Source organism: Acanthochromis polyacanthus, chromosome 23 (assembly GCF_021347895.1).
Source record: "Acanthochromis polyacanthus isolate Apoly-LR-REF ecotype Palm Island chromosome 23, KAUST_Apoly_ChrSc, whole genome shotgun sequence".
NCBI lineage: Eukaryota > Metazoa > Chordata > Actinopteri > Pomacentridae > Acanthochromis > Acanthochromis polyacanthus.
The window spans coordinates 23,956,169-23,968,824 of NC_067135.1; the positions used below are offsets into that span (position 1 = coordinate 23,956,169).

General features: G+C 38.0%; 1 long non-coding RNA gene across 1 annotated transcript in view; it reads right to left on the minus strand.

Moving 5' to 3' along the window:
• Positions 1-620: 620 nt before the first annotated feature.
• The window catches only part of LOC127532457 (uncharacterized), a 28,800-nt gene continuing 16,764 nt past the window's right edge, over positions 621-12,656 (minus strand). The window contains exon 2 of the long non-coding RNA XR_007939899.1: positions 621-4,715. This is a non-coding gene — a long non-coding RNA (uncharacterized LOC127532457). The remainder of the gene's footprint in view (positions 4,716-12,656) is intronic.

Here is a 12,656-nt window from a genome sequence, read left to right on the forward strand (position 1 = left end):
GCACAGCAGCACATAAAAAGGAAAGACTTCTGCATTAATAAAGTATTGTTTTTTTCTGTACAGTCATCTTGATGTAATTTGTGTTTTTTTTGTCCAGATTGTTTGTGACTTTTAGAGTTGCTTTCAGAGATGCTGATAATAATTCATCACCACTAATTATCAGCGTCTTTCTGCTGTAAAGTTCACATCAGTCCGTCAGCTGCAGATTTCAGATCAGCTGTTGATGCTGAAATAGATCAACAAAAACTGCCAAAAGCTTCATTAATTAAAGTTCTTCTCAGATAGATTCAGATATATTCTCCTGTCAACAGCCTGGTGTGTGATAAAGTCTGTGAGGTTTGTTTATGCATGAATAATTCTGGACTAAAACATCAAACGTGGCCTGGCTGATCAGAATTCCCTCACATCGCTGATTCATTTATCCAGTTTTTAGAGGACAGGAAGCTGCAGAATTATCACATTTAATTGGTGTTATTGAGGAGGACTGGCCCGTCTTCACTCTGAAATGGTGTTTTCATGTTTATTTAAAGAAATATGGCGTTAAAAGCAAGACAGTTTACTGAAAAATGACTTAAATAGAACAGAACCGGTCAGACAAACAGAAGAAAAGCAGCATAACGTTGATTTGTATCTTCATTTATTCATATAGACAACGGCATGTCTGTGGATCTTCAGTTCTTTGTGCATGTAGAGTAAAAGACAAAGCATGGATTTCTGTATCTTTATGCTTTTATATGCTCACGTTGATCCTAGTTGGGCTCATTTACATTATTTAGCATTTCCACTGCTTGAATTGGTTCATTTGCATATTTGTAATTTGTGCTTTCATGTGTGTGTTCAGCAACTATTGCACTGTTATATAAATGTACTGGTATTTAATTCTGACACTGGTAAAGACCTGGACTTGTCGTGTTTTGACATTTTTATTTGCCTAAATGCTTGAAAAATAAATTATTAATATTATTTTACTTGCCATTTAACACCAAGAAAGATATTGTTTGTTTTTACATATTTCAGTATTTATATTTCTACATTCATTGATTTGTCTTTGTCCATCTGAAACACTTAGTTTAAGAGCATTAAATAAAACATTTAATTACTAGTTAATGAACACAGGAAGTTTAAAGGCTGCTCGAATATTCATTCTTACTTTAACAATAGATCAAATGACAACAGGCAATGGAAATGATGACAAACCTTCAAAGAATTATGATCCCCATTTCCAAAAAAGAAACATTTTGTCTGAATATAAATAAACAAATAAACAATTTGCATCAATCTTTTTAAGCTATGACAACTTCTAATAATATTATGTACCAGCTAACAAGCTAAACTGAGTTAGCAGACTTCACTTATTGGTCGCATAAACATACGGTTTTTTTTCCACTTTTTTTTTTTTAAAGAAGAGTTATGTGCCCTTTTAAGTTGGTAGATTAAAAAATATTTTGCTGCTCTAGACGACCTCAAAGTGAAGAAATATTGAGCTATCTAGCAAATTTATAACACATTGTCAATGCAACTACCAACACTATAATGTCAACCCGTCTAAATAATGTAAAATTCATCAAATATATCACCAGCAACTTAAGTTTTCTGTTGGTGGCGACCAAAATGGAGCTAAAAGGAGCATGAATACTGAAGTAGCTTGACTCTAATGAACACTGAAGTCAGTCTGCTGGGTGAGGAATAACACATAGTCAGAAGTTTGGACAAACCTTCTCATTCAATGGCTTTTTATTGATTTTAATTGTTTTCCACAGTGTACATTAATATTGACAACTACACAATTACTACATAATCCCACATGCGTTCTTTCATGGTTTTGACATCTTCAGTATTAATCTGCATTGTAGTTTGTGTCCAAACTTCTGACCACATCTTAGCAGAAAGCGGCCTTATTACTCATCCACCAGACTGACTTCAATGTTAATACTAATTAGAGTCAAGCTACTTCAGTGTTTATTGTCCTTTTCGCTCCGTTTTGGTCTCCACCAGCAGAAAACTTCAGCTGCTCATGATGTCTTTGATGAATATTACCTTATTTGTCTTCAGTATTATTCTGCAATGTATTAAACAACTAAAATCAATAATAATCATTGAATGAGAAGGTGTGTCCGAACTTCTGACTGGTGTTGTACATGTGATAATGGGTTTACTGACGTGTTTACTTGAAGCTTATGTATGAAAAACTCATTGGTTGACACAGAAGATGGTTATTACCAGTTTTCATGACGACCAAACAGAGACTTTCTGTTGAAACAACCTCTATAGTTGTGTCCGTCTTCAGCTCGTCAACAACTTATGGACATTTTCCTTCAGGTGAAATAACGTGGGATCTGTGCAGCTATGGGGGACGAGAGCTACCAATTCGTGAGCACCAGTTACTAACTGAAACACATAAATTCATCTTCTATTCAAGTGAACATGACATCGCTCGTTTCAGCCTAACAGGAATGTCGTTTCTGTCATGAACGTTTGAGCTCTGGAGTGGACAAAGCCAGATCATAGATTTCTATATTCACCTGTAAACGAAGTTCAATCAGTTCATCCTGTCTGGTTTTGACTCAGTCAGACGGACTCTAGCTGCTTCACACCACCGCGGCCAGAGCCTCGGTCTCCATGCCGACCGGGACGGGCTGGCAGCAGCCGATGCAGACGTATCTGAGGATCCACAGGTAGACGCCACCGGACAGGATAGCGGTCAGAACCAGCAGCAGGAGGCTGACGAGGGACTGAGTGCTGACCAGAACCATGTGGGAGCTGTGGACGGAGTCATCGCCGGGCTTCTGGCCTAGAAACAGAAGGAGATAAAAGAAGAAAAATCTGTCCTAAAGATGTAAACATAAGGAGAAAAATATGTCCGAAAAATCTATTTAAAAGGAGAAAAATATGTCCTAAAAATGTAAACATAAGGGGAAAATATGTCCTAAAAATCTATTTAAAAAGGAGAAAAATATGTCCTAAAAATGCAAACATAAGTGGAAAAAATTCTCCTGAAAATATAAACATAAGTAGGAAAATCTGATCTAAAAATGTGAACATAAGTAGAAAAATATGTCCTTAAACTATAAACAATAAGTAGAAAAATAGAACCAAAAATATAAAGAAAAGCAGAAAAATATTTCTTAAAATTACATTTAAAAAGTAAAAGAAACATATTCTAGAAATATAAAAACAGTAGAAATATGACCTAAAAATCTAAAAATAAGTAGAAAAATAAATCTTAATAAACATGCAAACCAACACAGAAACATGTGCCCTAAAATATTAAATGTTTATATTTTAGGACACATGTAAACATAAGTAGAAAAATACATCTTAAAAATACAAGAATTAGTAGGACAAAATGTCCTCAAAATATAATAAATTAGTAGAAAAATAGGGCCAAAAATTATATATTTAAAAAAATAAGTAGAAAAATATGTCCTAAAAATATAACCTGAAGTGTCAGCCTCAGTGAATCTGACTGAACTTTTATTGGTTGTAATAAAAGTGCAGGAGATTCAGTCAGATTCAATCCCAAAAATAGCTGCTGAGATGTTTTTCAAGGACATAAATTGGCCAATTGACAAACTGTACCATCTCCAGTCCCGTGGTGTTCGAGTAGCTTAGAAACAGCCCCGTTCACTGAAACAGAATGAAGATAATTACAATGACAGGGAAAGAAACATGCTGTACACGCATTCTATGAAGGAGGCGTCACACCTGCTAGCATCTAATCAAGTCTATCTAAAATTCCTGCCGTGGCGGGGGCTCAGAGACCGTCGATTAAATGTATAGGAGGGTGATGGAGTGTGTGGAGAATCAGGAAGCAAGTGGTCAAGGAGGACACGGCTCAGTTTAGCCTCAGGCTTCATCCAGTCATGATGGGACGTGATCTGAAGTCTAAACAGGCATCACACGGCAGCAGAAGACTGGTTTATACCGCCGCAAAGAAGGCTGGTTCCCCTGTCAAACTGTATGTAGACGATTATCAGGTAGTACTCTCTCTGGCAGCATCATTTAAAGCAAATGGAAGGAGACTACCAGGGGAAAACTAAACATTAAAAGCTTAAATGTCGCTTTGCTTTTTAACTTGATGTTTAACCAAAGCAGAAAATCCAGCAGAACCCTGATTTCTGCTCCTCAATACGATGCATAACCAAAGCCTTTTGTCCTTCATTCTGAGGTAATTCACGACTTATGTCTTAGAGACTCAAACATCTCTTTACTGCTGACCTCCAGTGTAGAAGCCTGGAACTGCATTTGCACTCATAAACAAACTGACACAGGAAGCTTCAAGACTTATAATATGCAGTGTTTGAGTGGATTTTTAGCACTAGGAAAAGTATTTGCCGCCTGGTGTCTTCTGTTATTTCAGATTTCATAAATGTTCTGGATCATCAAACATTTAAATTTATTTAATATTATACAGAGAAAACCCACAAAGCACTGCATGCTACTTTTAAATTATGGGTTTATTGAAGATCACATCTGTGAAAAAGTAATTACCCCCTCAGAACCTAATAACTGCTTTGGCAGCAGCAACTGCAGTTAAATGTTTGTTCCAGCTTGTGATCAGTCTTTTCCATCACCATGGAGGAATTCTGCTCCACTCTTCTCTGTAGAATAGTTTGAATTCAGTCACATTAGATTGTTTTAGATCATGAACTGTCCTTTTAAGTTCTTGTCACAGAATCTCAGTTAGATTCAAGTCCAGACTTTGACTCCAGAACCTTCACTTAGTTCTTTCTGAGCCACTCAGAGGTGGACTTGCTGCTGGTCTTTGGGTCTTTGTCTTGCTGCATAAACCATTAGTGTTGAGCTTTAGGTCATGGACTGATGGTAGATATTCTCCAGGAGGATTTTCTGATGGAGAGCAGAATTCATGGCTCCATCAGTGATGACAAGTCGTCCAGGTCCTCCAACCATCACACTACCACCACCATGTTTCACTGCTGGTATCATGTTCTTCTTGTGGAATGCAGTATTAGCTTCACACCAGATGGAACAGACCCATGTCTTCCAGAAAGTTCCACCTTTGACTCATCAGTCCACAGGATGTCATCCCAAAAGTCTTAGAGGTCATCCACATATTTTTTTGTAAATACCAGATGAATCTTTATGTTCTTTTTGGTCAGTAGTGGTTTGATTCTTCCAACTCTCCCATGGATCCATTTCTTCCAGAGTCTTCCTTATTGTGGAATCATGTAGACAGACCTTAACTGAGGCCAGTGAGGTCTGCAGATCTTTAGATGTTCCTCTGGGTTCTTCTGTGACCTCCTGGATTTGATGTTGATGCTCTTGGAGAAATGTTGGTGGTTGGTCCACTCCTGGGAAGGTTCTCCACTGTTCCATGTTTCTCCATTTGTGGATAATGTCTCTCACTGTGGTTCTCTGGAGTCCCAGAGCCTCAGCAATGGCTTTGAAACCCTCCAGACTGATGAATGTCAGTGACTGTGTTCCTCATCTGTTCTTGAATCTCTTCAGAACGTAGCATCATGTGCTGCTTTTTCAGAGCCTTTATCTACTTCACAATGAAGACAGGTTCTATTTAGTGATGTTTAGGTTCAACAAGCCTGGCAGTAATCATTTGTGAGTGTGGATGGAGAAACTGAACCCAACTGATGAATGAATTTGGTCATTTGGTAGATTGGTAGCTAAGGGGGCAATTATTTTTTCACATAGGGCAAGATGGACTGGACAGTATTTTTCCTTCAATAAATAAAATCATCATTTTAAAGCTGCATTCTGTGTTTTCTTGGATCATCTTTTTGTTATTAGAATTAGTTTGATGATCTGGAACGTTTAAATGTGACAAATATGCAAAAATAAAAAGATTTCAGTAAGGGGGGCAAATACTTTTGCTACCACATTGTTTGTACAATTCTCCCTTTCAACCACAGTAGCAAAATTGTTGTAAGACAATTGGTGCATTACTGTGGTGCTGATTGACATAGGTGGTATCAGATCAAAGAGATGGTCTAAATTCACCTATCAAGTCAACAGTGGCAGCTTTAAACTGAACATTTATGAGCAAGCAGCAACCAAAGGTAAAATCAACTCCAAAAAAATTAAACTGGGGTCACCACCAAAGACACCCAACTAAGAAAACAAAAGTGCAACACCAGTAAATACTTAAACTAAACATAAGTCTTGCTATAGAACAATTCTGACATTCAGTCTGCATAAAAGAGTCCATAAGATTCCAGACAAGCCCATATTTTAGGTAAATATAATTGGGATAAAGGGCAAAAAGGACAGATTTAGACTCCATTAATAAGAGTGTGGTGATAACACAACACCCTTCCCAAGGCAACACAGTGCAAATCTAAACAATCATGGTCTTCAGAGGATGAATCCCAATGACTTTGGTGAATCTCTTATTACTAGTCGGTCAAACCTTTGCTCAAATAAAATATTCTACATCTTCTACGTAGATTGGCAATTGCACCAACATTTATGGTCTCTAGAGGATGAATCCCAACGACTTTGATGAATCTCTTGCATCACTGGTTGGTCTAATTTGCTTTGTTCACATTAAATATCGCAGCATCTTGAACATAAACGGGCAAAAACAATTGTAGCGACATTCATGGTTCCCTGAGGATGAATCCCAACGACTTTGATTATCTGTGTAAAGCTTGTGTAAAACATCTCCAACAGCATACATTTGTTATAAAATTAACTCCCAGCATTCTTCCTGCACTTGATCTTTCACTAACTTTTTATTTGCCCCTGTGGTCTTCAACCAGCTAAAATTAGCTCCGATTAATACAGTCACTAGAGAGGCACGGCATCCATCTTTTTAATTAAGCTAACGAGCTTTCTTGTTCTCCACGGTCTTCAAATGTTGCTAGCGCCAAACAAGGTTCCACCCTTGATCTGTTCTGCAGAATTACCAACATTTTTGGGAGCCCTTGACACTACTAATGCACAACAAGCACGTATGTTACATCAGACCTTTTCTGCAAACCAGAGACCCAGAGGAATAAGAAACGTTTCTCAGAGTCTGCAGGGATTTGTTGTTGGCTCACCCCTGCCGAAGTGTGAAACCAGCAGCAGACTGAGGAAGATCCAAACAACAGCAACCATCTTCATGGTGACTGGATTCACTGAGAAGACGGGAAATGTTATTTACAACACGGAAAACCACCAGGTTGTTTATTAGTTACAAGTACTTCACATGAATGACTCACAATAATTTGACTTTCAAGATCAAAATGATGCTAATTTCCATTTAATCTACAAGTAATCCCAACTAATCTGATCTGTAGATACACAAAACACAGACATAAATATGTATTATTATTTACTGAAGAGGAGAATCCACTCAGATTTACTGTAATGTGGATATTTGGACAAGAAAAAGCTGCCAATTAATAATCTTTACAAAGGCGTGAAGAAGAGATTTAACATTTTGAAATGCAGAGAGAAAAGCAACAAGAAAGAAAGGATTTTAAAAAAGCATATGACCTTAATATGTGCAACATCTGTGTATCAAATGTAAACTAAAATATGACCTAAAAATATAAAGATAAGAAAAAAATATGACCTAAAAATCTAAATATAAGTTTAAAAAAATGATCCAAAAATGTAAAAATACACAGAAAATAATAACCTAAAAATATAAACATTAGCGGAAAAATATGACCAAAAAAGCAAATATAAGTAGAAAAATAAATGTTAATAAAAATGTAAACAAATGTAGAAAAAATTACCAAAATTAGATAAACACAAGTAGAAAAATATGAATGAAAAATATTGACATAAGTTGGAAAATATGTCCTAAAAATATATAAATATAAGTAGAAAAATGTGAACTAAAAATAGAAATATACGTAAAAAAAAATAAAAGCATTACCTAAAAATATAAAAGTAAGTAGAAAAAAATGAACTAAAAATCTAAAAATCAGTTGAAAAATATTTCCAAAAAATTTATAAATATAAGCGGAAAAATATGAATTCATAATATAAATATACATAGAAAAATAAGTCCTACAATAATAAACAGCTCCTCTCCAACTGAAAAAGTCTTCAAATTATGAATATAAAGTGAACAAGATTTACAGTTAAATATAAATGCAAAAAGACATGAATTTATGTTTCTGGCAAATGAAATCAAAGTTGAAAACAAGAAACTATTTCTTCAGCAGAAAAAAAATAAAAGATAATCATGAACATTTGCTTTTTTGTTCAAACTCACAGAACAAAACGCTCCTTCCTCTGCTGCCGTCAGACCTTTTAGATGCAGCAACAGGCACCAGAAATACAAAAGACAGTCCATTCGGTTCACTCAGGAGGTTTCCAGCCTCGATTCGGTGGAAAAAGCAGCGACTTCGATCACTAATAATCGCTGCCTTTCTTCTAGAGCTGATTCTGGTTTGTGTCGCTTTGCAGCGGGGTGACAATAACCAGTGGTGAAGAAAAAACGTGAGAGACAAAAAGAGGGGAGATAAAAGACAGAGTGCATCCAAAAATAGCAGCCATTGGAGCAATCAGAGAGATTACAGGTTCCCCTCCCACACCTGGAGCAGTGGAGGCTGACAAAACAGCAGAAAGACGACAAGACGCATCAGAGAGGATCAGCAAAAACACACACAGTCAGCCTGCAAATGCACATCTGAGCTGGAAAAACATCCACAGTCAGCTGCTCCCTCTAGTGGATCTCTGATGGAGATTCAAAGATCTGCAGGAACAGATGGCAGGGAACTTTCTATTTAAGGCAGAAATGTAGAAATCCTGCAGCAAAAAAGACCATTTTCTGCTCACAGGAACATTTGCTTTAATCTGAACAGCAAACACAGTGTATAATACAGCATTTTCATTCATATTTAGGGACTAAATTTGTAAAAATGTGGGCTGAACCTGCTTTAAAAAAAAAACAAAAAAAAACACCCCTCCCTCATGTTGAAGTAATACAGAGTCCAGAAATGGTCCTTTGTTCAATTAAAACCACAAAGAATTTCAGCAGATGTGCTCTAATTTCAGTTCGTTATCTTCCCCAAGGAGCCAAATCGGACAATAACTGCTGCCGTCTTAAAGGCGAGAACATAAAAATCGATATTATTTGTCATTGCAAAAGCCTCACATCTGAGTATAGCAACAACATGAAGTGTCTTCCAAACATACACCATTCTCTGCCGTGAAGAGCCATGACATCATAATGGATCTGTCAGGTTTTCATGCCACAGAAAGGAGTCAGTGCAGACAATCTTCACTAAAACTCTTGTAAAATACCACAAAACCCGCTACTGCAAAGAAAACAAACCATCTGAATGTCACTTTACTAACAAGTGCAGCTGTAGCAGACTGATTCTTCAAGAGAAATATATTAGTTTTATTCAGTGAATTTTGCTAATTATCTGACTAAAGACGCTTTTCCATCAACACCTACTGGACTCAACTCGGTTTAGGTGGTTTCCCATTACCATTGAGTACCACCTCATCGTGGGTGGAGTCGTCATAGCACGGCGGCCTGAAAGTCCCTTGCCGTCATTTATGTGCAAAAGTCTGCCACCAAAGGCAGAAAAGTCTCAGCCTCTTCATTCGCTCAGGGTACAGGTCTGGTTGCCATATTCAAATTTTGCCAAGTTCCGTGAAGAGCAATGGGCTCCGTCGCTGGTTTTTTGTTTTTAATGGCGCATTTGGTTTTTATGAAGGAGTTGCGCTCGTGTGTCGTCACTCCCTGTCCAATCAGTGGCCTGCACTCTGTAGACATCACATTATCGGCTCAACTCAGCTCGCTTGGAACCCCAGCCAAGTTGGTACTAAAATATTAGCTGGTACCAGGTACTAATCCTAATGGGAAACCTCACAAACTGAGTAGAGTTGAGCCAAGTTGGTGCTAAAGCGCCATAATACAGGGACAAATTTATGAAACTACAGCAACGGACGATGCAATAAAATTCGTTGATCCTTGGCCATCTGTAGTCCATATTTTAGTAGTTCCTATTCAATAACACATCACATTATGCACAATAATGTTCCTGCTGCAAATAACTTGACATGAAAAAGAAATATTTCCACTTGCAGTGAAATAATATCCAGCTGTGATGCAGCTCAGAAATCAGCTACCTATTTACCGTTAGATCAATCCTGTCTTCATATCTATGGTAATTTACAGTTAGAGGTGATTAATGAAGCTGCGACTTTGTTGATTTTGACTAAATGGCTGCGCGTTTCTTTTTCTTTTTTTTTTGAAGACTCATGTGGATCCTTCTGCTGTCTGAGGAAATAGTCCTAAACAACTGGAAGTAACGAACAGAATCTCAGCTCCTGTAGATGTTTCCACGTCTGTGTGTTTGCTCTCTGACGACAAATTTGTATTTTACTGAGACTTAAAGCCCAGTGACTGAACTTTACATCTCGGAATGTAAGACTTTAGTGGTAGTCTAAAAGCCCTCTGACTCTCTTGGAGGCAGCTCCAATCTCAGTAAATCAACTATTTTACACAAGAAAAAACACTGTTTCTCTTTCAGCATTGACTCTGCATGTCACACAGATTTAGTCGGTATTTGTGGATGATTTCAGCATTTGTGCATGTCTACTAGGTGATGAAATCAGCAGCCATTTCTCCCAAAAACCTGTTTTATACCCAAAGCACTGACACAGTGGTCTAAAGGCCTCTCTGACTCCCCTTTGGAGGTGCCTATTTTCCTATTTTTAGTCAATGAACTACCTATTTTTCCTTTCAGTATTCACTTGACTCCTTTCTCTCTTGCAAAGCATTGACACCGCAGGTAAAGACAACCTTTCAGTTGGACTGTAAATGCGCAGTGTTGTATAAAACACAGGGTGGCGGCACAAAATGTTCACATGCATAGGCGTAAAAATTACAGTGAACTGTAAAAAAAACAACATGTATGGTGCCATAATTGGGTCAAAAGTCACGCGCACGTAACTCTCTCTCGCGCACGCGTAACACACACTCTCTCGCACGAAACATGTACCCTGCGTGAGCGGAAAATGTCTCCACGGGCGCAAAAACACTCTGCGCGCGTGGAGACATTGCTACCCAGGTACCCAGGTGGACTGACCGGAATCGGCCCAGAAGGCCAGAAGCCCAGCGTGTCTACTCCAGTGATTCTGACAGGGAGTTTAAGAGTCTGAATCACTGGAGTAGACACGCTGGGTTTCTGGGCCGATTCCAGTCAGTCCACCTGGGTAACTGCCGTTAGCAATGGAGCTAACTAACGTCTCATCGCTGTACTAAAGGCTGACAGCCCCGCAATGGAGCACTGAGACCTCCCGTTTAGAGCCAGAAATACGTGGAGACACTCACCCACCGGCAGTCGGAGATCCGGGCTCGGTTCTGTGTGTGTTCGGCGGAGCTGCAGTCCATGGGCACAGCAGAACAGCGGCAGCAGCATCAAGGGGGCTCCAGTGGACTGTGTCATTTCCTCTCTTGTATACAGTGGCATCCCACGTGGGGGGTGAGTTCTTGCTGTGGCAGACAGCCAATCATAGGGAGGTTGTGGCGAGCACTGGTATCCGCCCACAAAGGGTTAAAAGTCTTCTTCCCGCGCGCGTAGATCAGAGCTCGCATGCAGGAGGACAGTTTCGTGAGACACTGGACGCACGGAGCTTGGTCTGCACACGTAGCTATGTCTCCAGGCACGTAGGAGGCTCCTCGCGCGCGGAGACATTGCTACTGGCCTGGAGTGTGTTTTTTGCGCCCGTGGAGACTTTTTTCCGCTTTCGTGTGCGCAAGAGGGAGTTACGTGCGCGTGACTTTTGACCCAATTATGGCACCATAACATGCATGCTGCCTTTGACAGTCTTCCATTAAAGCTGCTTTCACCGTGTTAGTTACAGAACAGTCATATGTAAGACCCATGAAGCAAGGCAACAAGGGAAGGAGCTAAAAAAAAAAAAAAAAAGACAAGCACAATGAAATAGAATAAGAGGAACTGATTCTCATTTCATTCCAACTCCTGCTTTGTGAACAACAGAATCGATACATACTGCAGACTTCTCCAAAGATGTTCAAGGATACTTCTGAAAATCGTCTGTTTGTGAGAAAAAAAGGTGCAGAAATGTAAAAATGTCAGATTTAGAATCACCAATCTGTTGAATTAGATGCAGTGAAACTGTCAATACCAGGACAAATATCTCCTGTTAGTGTGGAATAAACAAGAGATCAGGAATCAAAAGTGTCACTCACACATTTTTATAGAACATTTAAACATTTAAAGTGCTTTCCAGTGTAACATTAGCATGGAAATCTACCTCACAAATTTAAATATTAAGGTTAACACTTGAAATTACTTGATATGTAAATTTATTTGAGAAATTTACATTTTATTGTTACTGTAATAACCTACATTATTATGTAGAATATAAATGTAACTGATTTAATTAAATATTAATGTTTAAATGTTGTTTGAGTATTGAAGTTATGATGTTCAGTATTACATAATATATAAATTTACATGAGTAATTTAAATATTATTGTTACTCTAATACCCTACATTATAATACAGAATAGAAATGTGACAAATGTGAAGAACTTGAAATTTTTTTAAATACATATTTACCTAATATAATTAAACATTAATGTTTAAATACTGCTTACAAAGTTTAAATACTGAGGTTAAAATGCTCAGTTTTATTTAATACATAAATTTACCTGAGAAATTTAAATATTATTGTTACTATAATACCCTACATTATCA